Below are 14575 nucleotides of genomic sequence, written 5' to 3'. Positions count from 1 at the left end.
TACAAGCTCACAACACATTAGCAACAATCAGATTATTTTTTTTCAATGGATTGCTTGAAACAAGATTATTAAGTACAGTCAAAGATGCAAAAAGGATAACCTAGGGTCTTGTTTCCATTGTGGTCCATTGTACTAAATTAACTCGGTTACATACAATACTGTAAGGGATTTATGTTAGTTTTTCACCCTGTAAGGAATAAGGGGAGAACTGATTATTTTCGGTCCAGGGGCATACAGTAGTTAGACCTTTGAGGAGGTCACACCAGTTCTGATGTGCGTGCGTTGTGGTGTAATGTGTAGACTGAATTGGAGAGAATATGTACAAATTTGATCAAAACAGATGTGAATGGAATTCCTGTCTCAGTCTCATTTCCAATAGGCCTACATTTGAAACTATAACCTAAGCAAGTATCCTTCAGGATTACAATACAATAAAAACATTTGAGATCAAATAAGGCTCAATAATCAAAATGTATATTTACAGAGAAAGCAGTTACTTTAGTTCTGAGTTTGGTTATAGGGAGTCTATATTATGTCGTTTGGATGGTCATTCCAACTCATTTTTCTTGACTGGGATGGCTCAGAGTAGAAGACAGTTCTAAAGGTAAGCAATTCAAAATGGGATAGGTTTTCACGTTAGTCAAAAGGGCCCCCAAATGCCTTCAATACCCTCATGCCAACCACCTCAGCAAGGTGAGTGACACCCACAGCCACAAAGAGTGAGCTACCATCTCCTATAGAACAAACAAAGTTGATTAAGTTCTCTTCCATTGCACTGCCACCAAAGTGTGGAATTCCCCCGACAACACCATCCATTACAAATAGGCGCATCTCTGGCTTCCTTCAAATTAGGGCCAAAGATCCATCTCTTATAGCAGCCGGGCCAAAGGAGGAGGTAAACTCACCTCTCCCATATACTGTACAGTAGTTAATAGTTGTTCATGATGTTGTACTTTGGTGTTGTTGATGATGTACTGTATAGGACCACAATGGACTTTTTTGTGTTATCCTTTTAGCTCAAATGTCTGACTGTACTTTCTGTCTAACAAGTATTCAATCAATCAATCAATCAATCAAACAATGCACATGTTGGTGGCAGCGTAGAGTAGAAGGATTTTTCATTTCAATCTTTGGGGGAACAAGGTGAACTCCTTCTCCATCTATTTTTGGAGCAGAGATTTGGTGTAGAGAGAAGATACAACATACCCGTTGTACCTGGTGTCGGTATATCTGTTCTACACAGCTGTCCGTCTGTGACCATTGTATGCCCATATGTGGAGACAAATACTGTATATGCCTATACCGTATACCGTATACCGTATATAAAAAATAATAATAATAATCACACCCGTGTGAAGTGAGGGGGTGCTCTACTGCTCTTATCATGACGTACAGCACTAGGACATCATCAGACACTTGTCCATTCATTGTCAATGAAGAATGTAATGTTTGCGTAGAAAAGGTTTGTGAACATACCACCGCTACACGAAAAGCTGGATATAGGAGGGGCTATAGCGCCCCCTCAAACACAAAGATACACCGCCCACCCTCCCCCAACGTCAGAAATGTACATGGATGACGTTATCAGGCCACGTCTCGTTCACGTACGGACTCTGTCGGGGGTGGAAACCTCACAAAAACTGTTACTTTTCAGGATTCGAATGAATAAATAGCAAAAGTAGCAGTTCTCCCAAGCTCAAGTTTGGTTTGTGGATCTGCGTCTTTTGATGCTTTTGTGCGACGCTGTAGTATGATCATGTTTATAGGCCAGGGCGTTAATTTAGGAAAAAGAAAACACAGACATTGAGAACATGGAGATAAGAACTGTCGGATGAAAGGCCAGGCATAATAACTTAAAGGGCGGTCCGCTACAGTGTTGAGTGTGGGGGGAGGGGAACCTAATCTTGCAAGCCGCTGAACAGATCTATGCCTAATGTGTTGTTCACTTCACACACACTGGCAGTGGGCCAAGAAGCACCTCCACTCTGTCCTAGCTCCCTCTCCACTCTGTGTCCTAACTCCCTCTCCACACTGTGTCCTAGCTCCCTCCTTACTCCGTGTCCTAGCTCCCTCTCCACACTGTGTCCTAGCTCCCTCCTTACTCCGTGTCCTAGCTCCCTCTCCACTCTGTGTCCTAGCTCCCTCTCCACTCTGTGTCATAGCTCCCTCTCCACTCTGTGTCCTAGCTCCCTCTCCACTCTGTGTCCTAGCTCCCTCTCCACTCTGTGTCCTAGCTCCCTCTCCACTCTGTGTCCTAGCTCCCTCTCCACTCTGTGTCCTAGCTCCCTCTCCACTCTGTGTCCTAGCTCCCTCTCCACTCTGTGTCCTAGCTCCCTCTCCACTCTGTGTCCTAGCTCCCTCTCCACTCTGTGTCCTAGCTCCCTCTCCACTCTGTGTCCTAGCTCCCTCTCCACTCTGTGTCCTAGCTCCCTCTCCACTCTGTGTCCTAGCTCCCTCTCCACTCTGTGTCCTAGCAGCTCCCTCTCCACTCTGTGTCCTAGCTCCCTCTCCACTCTGTGTCCTAGCTCCCTCCTTACTCCGTGTCCTAGCTCCCTCTCTGCTCGGGTGCATGCTTTGGGTTAGACATATACCATTGGTCCGATATCTCAAACCCTCACCTCCCACGGGGCAGCACACCTAAACCTAACCTTAACCCTCTCCCAACCCTTAACACACCCACCAACCTTAATCCGGTCGTCTTAACGCACCCCTCACCAAGCTATGTCTAACCACAGTATATTATGCCTTAGACTACTCAGTCCTGGAGAGACAGCGAAATCCAAACGCGACGTACGACGTACGTTGTGACTGATTTTTTTTGCGTCGCGCCCTATTTTTTTGCGTCGCAACGTATTTTCGAGTACGTCCTGGCGTAAATATCAATTCGTCCCGTCAGAACGGACTCGTCGCGGCTATATCTACCCGTTTGCGACGTAATATGTTGACTGTTATTTCCCGTCGCAACGTAAAGAATCCGTTGTGGCGTGAGCTGGACTCGTCGCTGCAGAACGTGACTCGTCGCGGCTATATCTACCCGTTTGCGACGTAATAGGTTGACTTTGTTATATGCCCGGGGCGCCGGGCATATGCGCCCGGCACGTGCGCCTCTCCGCCGTCTCCAAGCGAGCCTGGGTGGTTCTCTGGGGTTCCAGCAGGCCTTTTTCCGCGCGCATCGTGCCCGGGGAACGGCCCATGCGCCCGTGCCTGCATGGCACCAGCGCGTGCACCTTGCCGGTCCGGTTCCGTGGAGCCCTGCCTTCGCCGTCCCCAGGCGACCCTGCGTTCCAGAGCTGTCACCTTTTTTTGCCCACGGAAAATAGCAGATCTACCAGCTCCTACATACGGGATGGCCCGACCCGCGTCTGTGGACCCCTGGGGATCACGGTAGTCCACGGGGGTCCGTCTGTGTGTGTGTGTGTGTGTGTGTGTGTGTGTGTGTCGCATGCGTGCGTGCGAACTTCGTGACAGTGGTGCATTACATTGTATTTTGATTTGAAATAAATAATGATGAATAGATGTCTATACTGTTGCTTGTGTGTGTGTGTTATGCTATAGGGTTAGCTGGAACACACGCCCTGTATGATCTGTGGTGCGCATCTACAAGCTCCAAGTGTTGCGTCCACATGCAGCGCGTTGTGAGCTTGCAGATCGTCGGTGCCCCACTATAGAGAGATGGTAGGGTAGTGCCCAAGCCTATTCCTATATGATCTGTGGCTATATTAAAGGCCTTTTATATGTGATCTCACATAATGTGCGAGTCAGAGCTAACGTTACTCAATCATCATTTGCCGACTGATTTATATCACAGCACAGCTATAACATATATAGCACACATGTGTGCACATGTGTGCTTGTAATAAAAGTGGGTTTCCTATGTTTGCTATAAATTGTAGCTATGTCAGAACCTGGACGGACCACAGACAAGGGATTTAAATATATAACAGAGCAATCTTTATTAAAGGTAATACTCAGTGGGTTATAGCACAACAATAATAGAATGAGGCAAAAAGGTAATAAACTATAACAGGACATTTCATATATGCACAGCACTTAATGATAAAACCACTCTATAAAATACCAGCCTATTTACATGTACACATAGTGACATAATACAACAGTGTTTGGTCATGTACTTAACTAGCCGCCAGGGCGGGACCCCCCAGGGTCTGAGCTGTGACGCCGTCCAACTCCCCAGGGGATGCTTAGCTGGCCGGCGTGCCGCGCTGACAATACAGTCTCTTTAAACTTGGTCAGCTGTCATCGTAGGTCGCGGAGCGAGGCGGCCGATCACCCTGCTACTTGCCCAGCCCTGTCTATCTACAGGAGACCGTAAGTGTAGTCTCCCCTCCTGCTTCATTCAAAGCTAACTCCCCCTCGCTGTCTGTCTTCGCTGTCGGCTGGACTAAAACCAGCGAACGGCCCCTCCCGTCCCCAGAGTGCCGTGCCGCAAGACGTATGCTCCGACCTCGACCTGTACAAACACCCAAGTGTCCCTTTTATACTGGCGTCCACCACCTGAATTCACTGCCGTCAATCAGTGCGTCTCTGCTCATCAATCACTGAGCTCCTCCTCTGCTGCACACATCACAATATGTTATAGCTCTAGAGACGCAGAGACAGAGACATATTTATTTAAAATAATCCTGTCTCGCACGGCCTATATAGAGCCAATAAACGGAGCACCCCCCCCCCCTCTCTCTCTCTCTCTCAGCACACGCTGTGCTGTGATATAAATCAGTCGGCAAATGATCATTGAGTAACGTTAGCTCTGCCTCTGACTCGCACATTATGTGAGATCACATATAAAAGGCCTTTAATATAGCCACAGATCATATAGGAATAGGCTTGGGCACTACCCTACCATCTCTCTATAGCTGTAGCTGACATGTGTAGGTCCGTTGCCTGAAAATATTACATGTGTAGATAAACGGATCTCTGAGTAAAAAAATGAAACGTGCAAAGTGTTACATCGTTGGCGGCTGTCCGAACCATGGAAATGTCAACCGGGTCGTCACACACCAGAACCAGACGAGGGTCCGAGTACTTAGATAAGAATCATAAAGTGTTTATCATAACATTTAATACAACAGTAAATTGAATGAAAGAATGAATGAATGCATTGATGAATGAACGCATAGTTTATTTCGGTGCTAAGACAACGTAAGTGAATGTTAGTCAATAAAATGAGAAAGACAGGCTGTTATAGAAGTAAGAAAACAATCACTATATATTTTGCGTGCTCTGCGCTGGCTGGCTGGCTGGCTGACTGACTGACTGACTGACTGACTGACTGACTGACTGACAGACAGAAATGACGCTATGAGCGTGGTGAGCTTTGATGATCGGCTAAAGTATAGGCTAATATAGCCTTGTATAGAAATGCATATGACCCCCCCCCCGGCCCCCTCAAAGGGTCCACATGGGGTGGGGGGGGGGCACGGATAGGAGCACAAGCGCTCAAACTATAGGTGCATGCGAGAATAGGCCCTATAGTTGCACACATGGCTATGTGCACAAGCCACGCATTATCACAGTTTCTCTGTAAAGGTTGCTCACACACACACACACACACACACACACACACACACACACACACACACACACACACACACACACACACACACACACACACACACACACACACACACCCTTGGGATTGGGAAGTTTGCTTTCATTCGATGTATGATACATTATGCTATTCTCACTGAGTCTTGTGTCATCTATGTGCCATGCTTTTATTTGGCTGGCTGACTGGCTATATATAGCTGACTGGCTAACTGACAGACAGACTGGCTGGCTGTCTGTCTGTCATATACCTATTAGGCCTATATAATATAGTATTATCATTAACCCCCGTGCGCTCTGATCCACAAGGCGCACGGGGCTGCGCAGAACCGCGCTCTGAGCTTGTAGATCAGATGCCGGCCGACAGACAGACAGACAGACAGACAGACACAGTCAATGCGCAATACGAGCGCGGTGAGCTTTGAATATAGCCGTTGCGCTGTGCGTAAAATAGTATTTTTTTCCAGTATGAGGCTATATACGCAGCAAGTGCAAAGGGGGACCCCCCCCCCTCCAAGGGTCCACATGGGGTGGGGGGGGGGGAGGCACACGGATAGGAGTGGAGATATAGCCGCGACGAGTTCCGTTCTGTTGCGACGAGTCCAGATATAGCCGTGACGTGTCCCGTTCTGTCGCGACGTAAAAGAATAGTCAACCTATTACGTCGCAAACGGGTAGATATAGCCGCGACGAGTCCGTTCTGACGGGACGAATTGATATTATACGTTGCGACTGAAAATAATAAGGCGCGACTTACGTCTCCGCCGCGTCTGGATTTCGCTCCACCTGCAGTCCTGTCATAGTGTTGTTAAGATGGATAGGGCTGAGGGGACGAGTGGCCCCTCAATTCTTACACTTTTCTGTATGGTATAAAGAAAAAGGTAAAGGTAGCCCCAGATGTCTGCATACAGGTCCAATGAAAAGCGTCAGTGAGTCGCGGTAAAATCACACCTGTGTGAAGTGAGGGGCACTAACATATTAAAGTCTAACTCATGTTGATTAGGTGATGTAAAACAAACGGTGCAAACACAAACATTAAACGCCTTAATAATAAAGAGACAATAATGACGTAATGAGCACATCCTGACGTTAATCTCCCCTTCATTGTCAATGGTGTTTACAAAACAAAAGAACTAAAGACAAACATTAAACCTGTGAAAAAAGTATGTCTGATGCAGATGGACCCGTTGCTTTTTCATTGTGCTTCAGCCTGATTGAGTTAACAATTAAAGTTCCACTGTTTGTTTGTTTGTGAGTATGTTAATACAATACACAAATGTGTCGGTTGTACAGTTCAGTGGTTCTCAACCAGTGGTCCGGCTCGTCTCTCCTATAGGGAAGTATCGATCCTGTAGTCTGGTGTGACACCTACTGGTTGCAGGTGGTACTGCCTGAAGGTCAACGTTCTATTTCACTTCTGACTCTGAGCAAGAATGTGTAGTTGTGTACTGCTGTTAGATCAGTGAGTGTAGAGTCGGAACAAATAGTTGATTTCCCCCACACAGCACAGGGAACCTGCTTTTGAATTGGGTATTGCATAATATAATCTCTCAGGAGTGCCTGGTACTGGGAGTCTGGTGCAACGCACAGGTCCTGGGCCTGGTGAGAGCAGGACCTGGTGAGACGTAGGAGGGGCCCGGTCAGGAGTCAACCCACAGAGCCTAGTCCTTCCACGCGCCAGATTTTGGGTCTCCCAGTGCCGGCAGAGTGGTTCCAGAGCAACGGATTGTGTGGCCTTGCTCATTCCCTGATGGACTGATCAAGGGTAGCTACTGGGATTTGATCAACCCCGGCCGGCTGGGTCGCCTGAGTGAGGGGTATGATGTTGGAAGACCCGAAACCCTGTTGACCTCAGGAAACGTCACTGCTGTTGTATACTGGCATGGCCAGACTAATGCATACAGTATGTAGCAGAGTGGCTCAAGTCAGCCTGATTGACCATTGCCATCAGAGTTTGGAAGCACTAGTTTTCCGTAAAGCAACGTCCTGCTGCCTCTTGCACTATGTGCAAATTCAAAACAGGTGGTACTACGCAGGTCAGTTGAGTGATATCTAACTAGCACTTCCAAACGGCAACATTAGAAAAATAATCACCTGCGGAAAGGACAGAAAGTAACTCATATGTCTACAGTGGATTTTTATGAAACAAACACTTTGAGGATAGAAAGAGAACAATTCAAGCTTTTTGTACAGCAGCAATGTTGGTGAGTTTGACGTTGTGTAATACAATCAGACAGGACTTTTCTGTTTGGATGAATGGGCTGCCAATGGGAAGTTGCACCTTGTTAGCACCTTGCCATTAAATTATATGGTAAGATGGCCGCGGTCTGCATATTGTCCATGGCTTCAAAAGTGTAATATCTCCCCTGAGGAGAGCATTGTTTCTTCAACGGGTTGAGTACAGTGACCTAGAGGGTGCGCTGTGACTGGCCAGTCGCTGTGATTGACAGCCTACACCTAAACCTAACACTAACCTTAACCTCAGTAAAACTATACCTAAACCTAACCCTAACGATAACCTTAACCTCAGTAAAACTATACCTAAACCAAACCCTAACCCTAACCTCAGTAAAACTATACCTAAACCTAACATCAGTAAACTATACCGTCCTAAACCTAACCTCAGTAAAACTAAACGCAGTGGCTGGGGACGTTTCCAAGAACCCGGAAGAACGACGGAATCCGTTGAAGAAACCATGCTAGCTCTCCTGAGCCATATGCAATGGGCTATAGGCTCTATGCACACAGAATAACTTCCTACTTCCAAGGCCGCTTCCATACTTCCTTCACAGGTGTTACAGATGATACTCATTAAGGCTCTGTTCCGATTAGTGTGCAGTGGTTCTCAAACTATTTAATTTCAAGGACCCCCATAACTCTGAGAAAACAAATTTTAAGCTACACTCTCAGAGTTACACCCGTACAGGGCCATTTGGACAGGACACTCTAGGCTCTATTTCTCGCACCTTCCTACCTACATGACTGCCTCCCTAAATATGTCCCAAACCGGCCCCTAACGTCTTCCACTGCCGGCCTGCTCGCTTTGCCTAAAAAAATGGCAACTAAAAAAATACGGGGAAGCAGCTTTTTGCTTCTACGGGCCGTCGGCATGGAACAAGCTCCCACTGTGCCTTCGTCAGGCAGCCTCTGTAGACATTTTTAAAGCTCAGCTCAAGACCCACCTCTACAACATTGCTTTTAAATGATCTTTTATTTTTTGTTATTCACGTCCTCACTGTATTGTATTACTGCTTGTTTTTTGTTTGTTTTTATGTCGTTGCCTTAGTTTCTGTTCTTATCTTTGTACCACTGCCTTCTCCTGATTTGACACTGCGTTATTGTCCTATTGTTTTAACTGCATGCCTGTTTTAATGCTGTTTTGTTTTGCTTTTATTATCTTTTTTGCTCTGTAAAGCACTTTGAGCTACATTTATGTATGAAAGGTGCTATATAAATAAACTTTATTATTATTATTATTTTCGTCCATGCTAAAGCCCTCATCCCAAAACTACTTAGCCTTTTTTGAGGGTCTGTATATTGGCCCCTCCAATATACAGCCTTTGTCCACACTTCAGCAAGCAAGCTAAACAATCACATAACTTCAGTTGTTCATGAGACGATGTATGATGCTGTATAATGATAAGAGCGCCCCTCACTTCACACTCATTTTTACAATTTTGAAAAACATTTTTGAATAGTTAAAATGGCCAATCTACATGCTCACGTCACGTGTCATGTCATGTATTCCCGTGTCAATTAAAATGCTTAATCGGACTTTGCTAAATGGCAGCAACCATAGCCGACTAGATGCACCATCAAGGAAATGTGTGCAATATCTCTGGTTTTTATGTTCTCGTTTTTCCCTTTTCTTTTCTGTTGAATGTGTATGTATGCAGCTTGTGACTCTATCTCCAAGACACATTTCTCCTGAGGGAGACAAATAACCCATTCTGACCGGGCACCCATTTTGGTGTTGGCATCATGTTATGCTTTAGCTATTGAAAAATAGCAGATCTACAAGCTCATATCGCGCCACCGAGTGGCGCGATACGAGCTTGTAGGTCTGCTATTTTTTGAAAAATCGAAGAACGACTGACATTTTTTTAATCTGATCTCAGGTCAGAATGGGTTCGTCAGACCAGCGTGTGTCCAGTGGAAACCTTGTATGAATCTGATCTCAGGTCAGAATGGGATAAAGACAACCTTGAACCTTGAGCCCTCCAGCGGTGTCTCCAGTCATCTCCATCCTCCCTCATGGTTAGCTGGCCCAGTGCTTTCCTCCTCTGCTGCATGGGAGCTCCCGGGGGTCAATGGCAGTGTCGGACCGGCCTCCTTCTCCCAGCTGTCATCTTCTCACTCAGCCTTGGTAGCCCCATACAGATGTTGTTAGTAACAATATTATATTTTTGACTTTTAAAGCTCTTCATTGCCTAGCACCACAATGCATATCTGACCTCCTGGAACCACAACCGTGGCCTGAGGTCCTCTAAGTCAGTGGTTCCCAAATTGTCTCATGTCAAGGACCCCCAAATAGACACCAATTAGCCCGCAGACCCCCATTAGAGAATATATGCCAAGGAGAGGAGATCTTTATGGCTCTAGCAGTGATTCTCAACCCGTTTAATTTCAAAGACCCCCAGTTTGACATGCATTCGTTTACAGACCCCCATTTAATGGCATTTCTATCTCTGGGACCCCCAATTTATATTATATCTCTGTATGTATCTGTCTGTGCAAGTCAGTGCAAACTGCCTGTGAAAAGTGGAGTGGTTAAGACATCAATTTGCAGGTGTGGGATTGCCATAGCCGCAATTTGCAACTCTAGATTTTTTTTATAAATGGCATGAATCTAGAGTTGCAATACCCTCCATTGACTCCCTACTCATCCAAATTGTGTTTGCGATCCGCTTGTATTAATTTAAACAACGTTAAACTCACCAACATTGCAGCTCTAGGCCAAGCTTGAATTATCCTCTTTCAATCTGTCGAGCTTTTGTTTCATGAAAATCCACCGTAGACATGTTATGAGCTACTTTCTGTCAAGAAATCCTCCAGTAAGGGCAGAATCCATTTGTTCTGGCCAACGGGTCTTTTCCTTTTTTTTTTTGGGGAACCCCCAAATGGTAACTGTCATTTCTCTACCGCCCACCCCCGTCCAAAACGGTTGAGAATTGATAGTTACCATGGGGGGGTCCCTGGGGGTCCCCGAACCTTGAGACCCCCAAAGACGCCCCCCAGGGGGGCGACACGATTCCAACGAGCCCACCCCCATCCAAAACGGCAGAGAAATGACAGATACCATTTGGGGGTTCCTGGGGGTCCCTGGGGGTCCCCGAACCTTGAGACCCCCAAAGACGCCCCCAGGGGGGCGACACGATTCCAACGAGCCCACCCCCGTCCAAAACGGTAGAGAAATGACAGAGTTACCATTTGGGGGTCCACCGGGAAAAAAAAAAGAAAAGAAAAAAATATATATTTTTTTAAAACAAAATTTAAAAAAAAACGGCCGGCCGACCTATCCACGGACCGGCCGACCTATCCACGGACCGGCCGACCTATCCACGGACCGGCCGACCTATCCACGGACCGGCCGACCTATCCAAGGACCGGCCGACCTATCCACGGACCGGCCGACCTATCCACGGACCGGCCGACATATCCACGGACCGGCCGACATATCCACGGACCGGCCGACATATCCATGGACCGGCCGACATATCCACGGACCGGCCGACATATCCATGGACCGGCCGACATATCCACGGACCGGCCGACATATCCATGGACCGGCCGACATATCAAACGACCGGCCGACCCACCCACGGACCGTGCCGGCGGTCCGCACCGTCGGCCGGAACAAATGGATTCTGCCCTCCCTCCAATTCTGTGCAGGTAATTATTTTTCTAAGTGCTGGAGTTTGGAAGCACTCGAATGAATGAATAATTCAATACACCAATGTGTTGATACAAAAACAGAAAGTGTACTTCATACTTATACCTTTCCATACTTCTTCATTTCTTATGCGCGCTCTTATAATGGCCACTTATTATACGGCTTCTATCACAGGTCCTTGGAAGATAATTACACGCAACGACGTGTTGGGGCCACGGGGCCGCAGCCCCCATGAAGACTCCCAGGGCCCCTATTGTTTTAACTGCATGCCTGTTTTAATGCTGTTTTGTTTTGCTTTTATTATCTTTTTTGCTCTGTAAAGCACTTTGAGCTACATTTATGTATGAAAGGTGCTATATAAATAAACATTATTATTATTATTTTCGTCCATGCTAAAGCCCTCATCCCAAAACTACTTAGCCTTTTTTGAGGGTCTGTATATTGGCCCCTCCAATATACAGCCTTTGTCCACACTTCAGCAAGCAAGCTAAACAATCACATAACTTCTGACCCATTCTGACCTGAGATCAGATTCATACGAGGTTTCCACTGGACACACGCTGGTCTGACGAACCCATTCTGACCTGAGATCAGATTCTAGAAATGTCGGTCGCTCTTCGATTTTTCAAAAATAGCAGACCTACAAGCTCGTATCGCGCCACTCGGTGGCGCGATACGAGCTTGTAGATCTGCTATTTTTCAATAGCTAAAGCATAACATGATGCTGACACCAAAATGGGTGACCGGTCAGAATGGGTTAATGATAAGAGCGCCCCTCACTTCACACGTGTGTGATTTTTACAATTTTGAAAAACATTTTTGAATAGTTAAAATGGCCAATCTACATGCTCACGTCACGTGTCATGTCATGTATTCCCGTGTCAATTAAAATGCTTAATCGGACTTTGGTTTTTATGTTCTCGTTTTTCCTTTTCTTTTCTGTTGAATGTGTATGTATGCAGCTTGTGACTCTGTCTCCAAGACACATTTCTCCTGAGGGAGACAAATAAAGACAACCTTGAACCTTGAGCCCTCCAGCGGTGTCTCCAGTCATCTCCATCCTCCCTCATGGTTAGCTGGCCAGTGCTTTCCTCCTCTGCTGCATGGGAGCTCCCGGGGGTCAATGGCAGTGTCGGACCGGCCTCCTTCTCCCAGCTGTCATCTTCTCACTCAGCCTTGGTAGCCCCATACAGATGTTGTTAGTAACAATATTATATTTTTGACTTTTAAAGCTCTTCATTGCCTAGCACCACAATGCATATCTGACCTCCTGGAACCACAACCGTGGCCTGAGGTCCTCTAAGTCAGTGGTTCCCAAATTGACTCATGTCAAGGACCCCCAAATAGACACCAATTAGCCCGCAGACCCCCATTAGAGAATATATGCCAAGGAGAGGAGATCTTTATGGCTCTAGCAGTGATTCTCAACCCGTTTAATTTCAAAGACCCCCAGTTTGACATGCATTAGTTTACAGACCCCCATTTAATGGCATTTCTATCTCTGGGACCCCCAATTTATATTATATCTCTGTATGTATCTGTCTGTGCAAGTCAGTGCAAACTGCCTGTGAAAAGTGGAGTGGTTAAGACATCAATTTGCAGGTGTGGGATTGCCATAGCCGCAATTTGCAACTCTAGATTTTTTTATAATGGCATGAATCTAGAGTTGCAATACCCTCCATTGACTCCCTACTCATCCAAATTGCGTTTGCGATCTGCTTATATTAAACAACGTTAAACTCACCAACATTGCAGCTCTAGGCCAAGCTTGAATTATCATCTATCTATCTATCATTCTATCACAGCTCCTTGGAAGATAATTACACGTCATCATAACAAAGTATCGATCGCCATGGTAGTGTATGCCTCTGCTATGAATTTAGAAGTGCGAGCTGCACCCCACCGTCACAGCAGCAGAAGTCAGGATGCACAGCGTGTGCATCGGCCTGCTCTGTTCTGCTGTATGGTTCTGAGAGCTGGAGAGAGTGGTCACAACAGACACTAGGAAAATAGAAGTGTTCCACAACAGATGCCTCAGACGTATATACTGTATGTCAGATCTATTTGGCCGAATAAAATATCAAACGATGAACTGTACAAACAAACGGGGAGCATAAATATCAACGCATTGCTAGCCTATTATTGGAATTCAGAACATAGACATTTTCAAGAAGATATGGCCTCCGTGAGCCCTCAGTTTGGTCTCAGACCCTTCAAAGAAAGAAAAAGATATTACCCGAGGCCACAGAGGCCTTTAACATCCTGACCTCACTGTCCCAGCTGATTTAAAAGTTATCTCCTCTGCCTCTTCTGCGGTGTCAGTCACAGAGCGGGTGTGTGTCGATCAGCAGTCAGTGGAAAATGAAAAGTTGGGAAATAAAATGGATCAGGAGGCAGCTAGGGCTTGCACATTTCTTTTGCAGATTGTATTCAGGCAAGGACAAAAGAAAAGGCAAACACTTGGAACTCAGAAACCAAACAATGCAAATGAATGGAGAGGAAAAGTGTCAACCTCTCCCCATGGCATCATTCAGTCCCACTGTGCCGTTTCCCTTATACATCTGCAGACTCCACCCGTCCATGAGAATCACAGACAGTTTACAAGTTGACACAACATAAACCACGGTACAGTACATATTTCAGGAGCGAGAGATCACAGTAAACATCCACCCTAAACCTTCTTCCACACTGGGAGGAAAACAGCATCTGAAAAGTTTGATGGGATGCATGTACACGTCAGTGCACAGAGAAAGAAACTTTTGAAAGAAAAGTTTTATTTCCAACCTTAAAAACAACAACTTTGTTCTCACACTTCTTTTCACTAAAATATTAAAGAATTCTGAAACAAGGGCATTTCACCCGAATATAAAACTACTGAACAGATAACATAATTATTTATAACACCATTGTTGCACAAAATTGTGCAGGCTTTTCATTTCTTGTGATGATATCTAAAGTCTATCCATACCCTTGCCCTGACCAATAAGATGAAAACACTGACCTGCGTCACTTCTTTTCCCCCCCCATCTTGTTCCTTCTAGTCAAATATATCGCCATCTTTGCTTCACCTAAAAGGAAATTCAGAAATTGCCACTTTGTCGCGTTGTTTCTCCTGTA

Source organism: Protomyctophum parallelum, assembly GCF_964188405.1.
Source record: "Protomyctophum parallelum genome assembly, chromosome: 20".
In the NCBI taxonomy this organism is placed as follows: domain Eukaryota; kingdom Metazoa; phylum Chordata; class Actinopteri; order Myctophiformes; family Myctophidae; genus Protomyctophum; species Protomyctophum parallelum.
The sequence above is the reverse complement of the archived record's forward strand: the minus strand, read 5'-3'. Positions refer to the sequence as shown.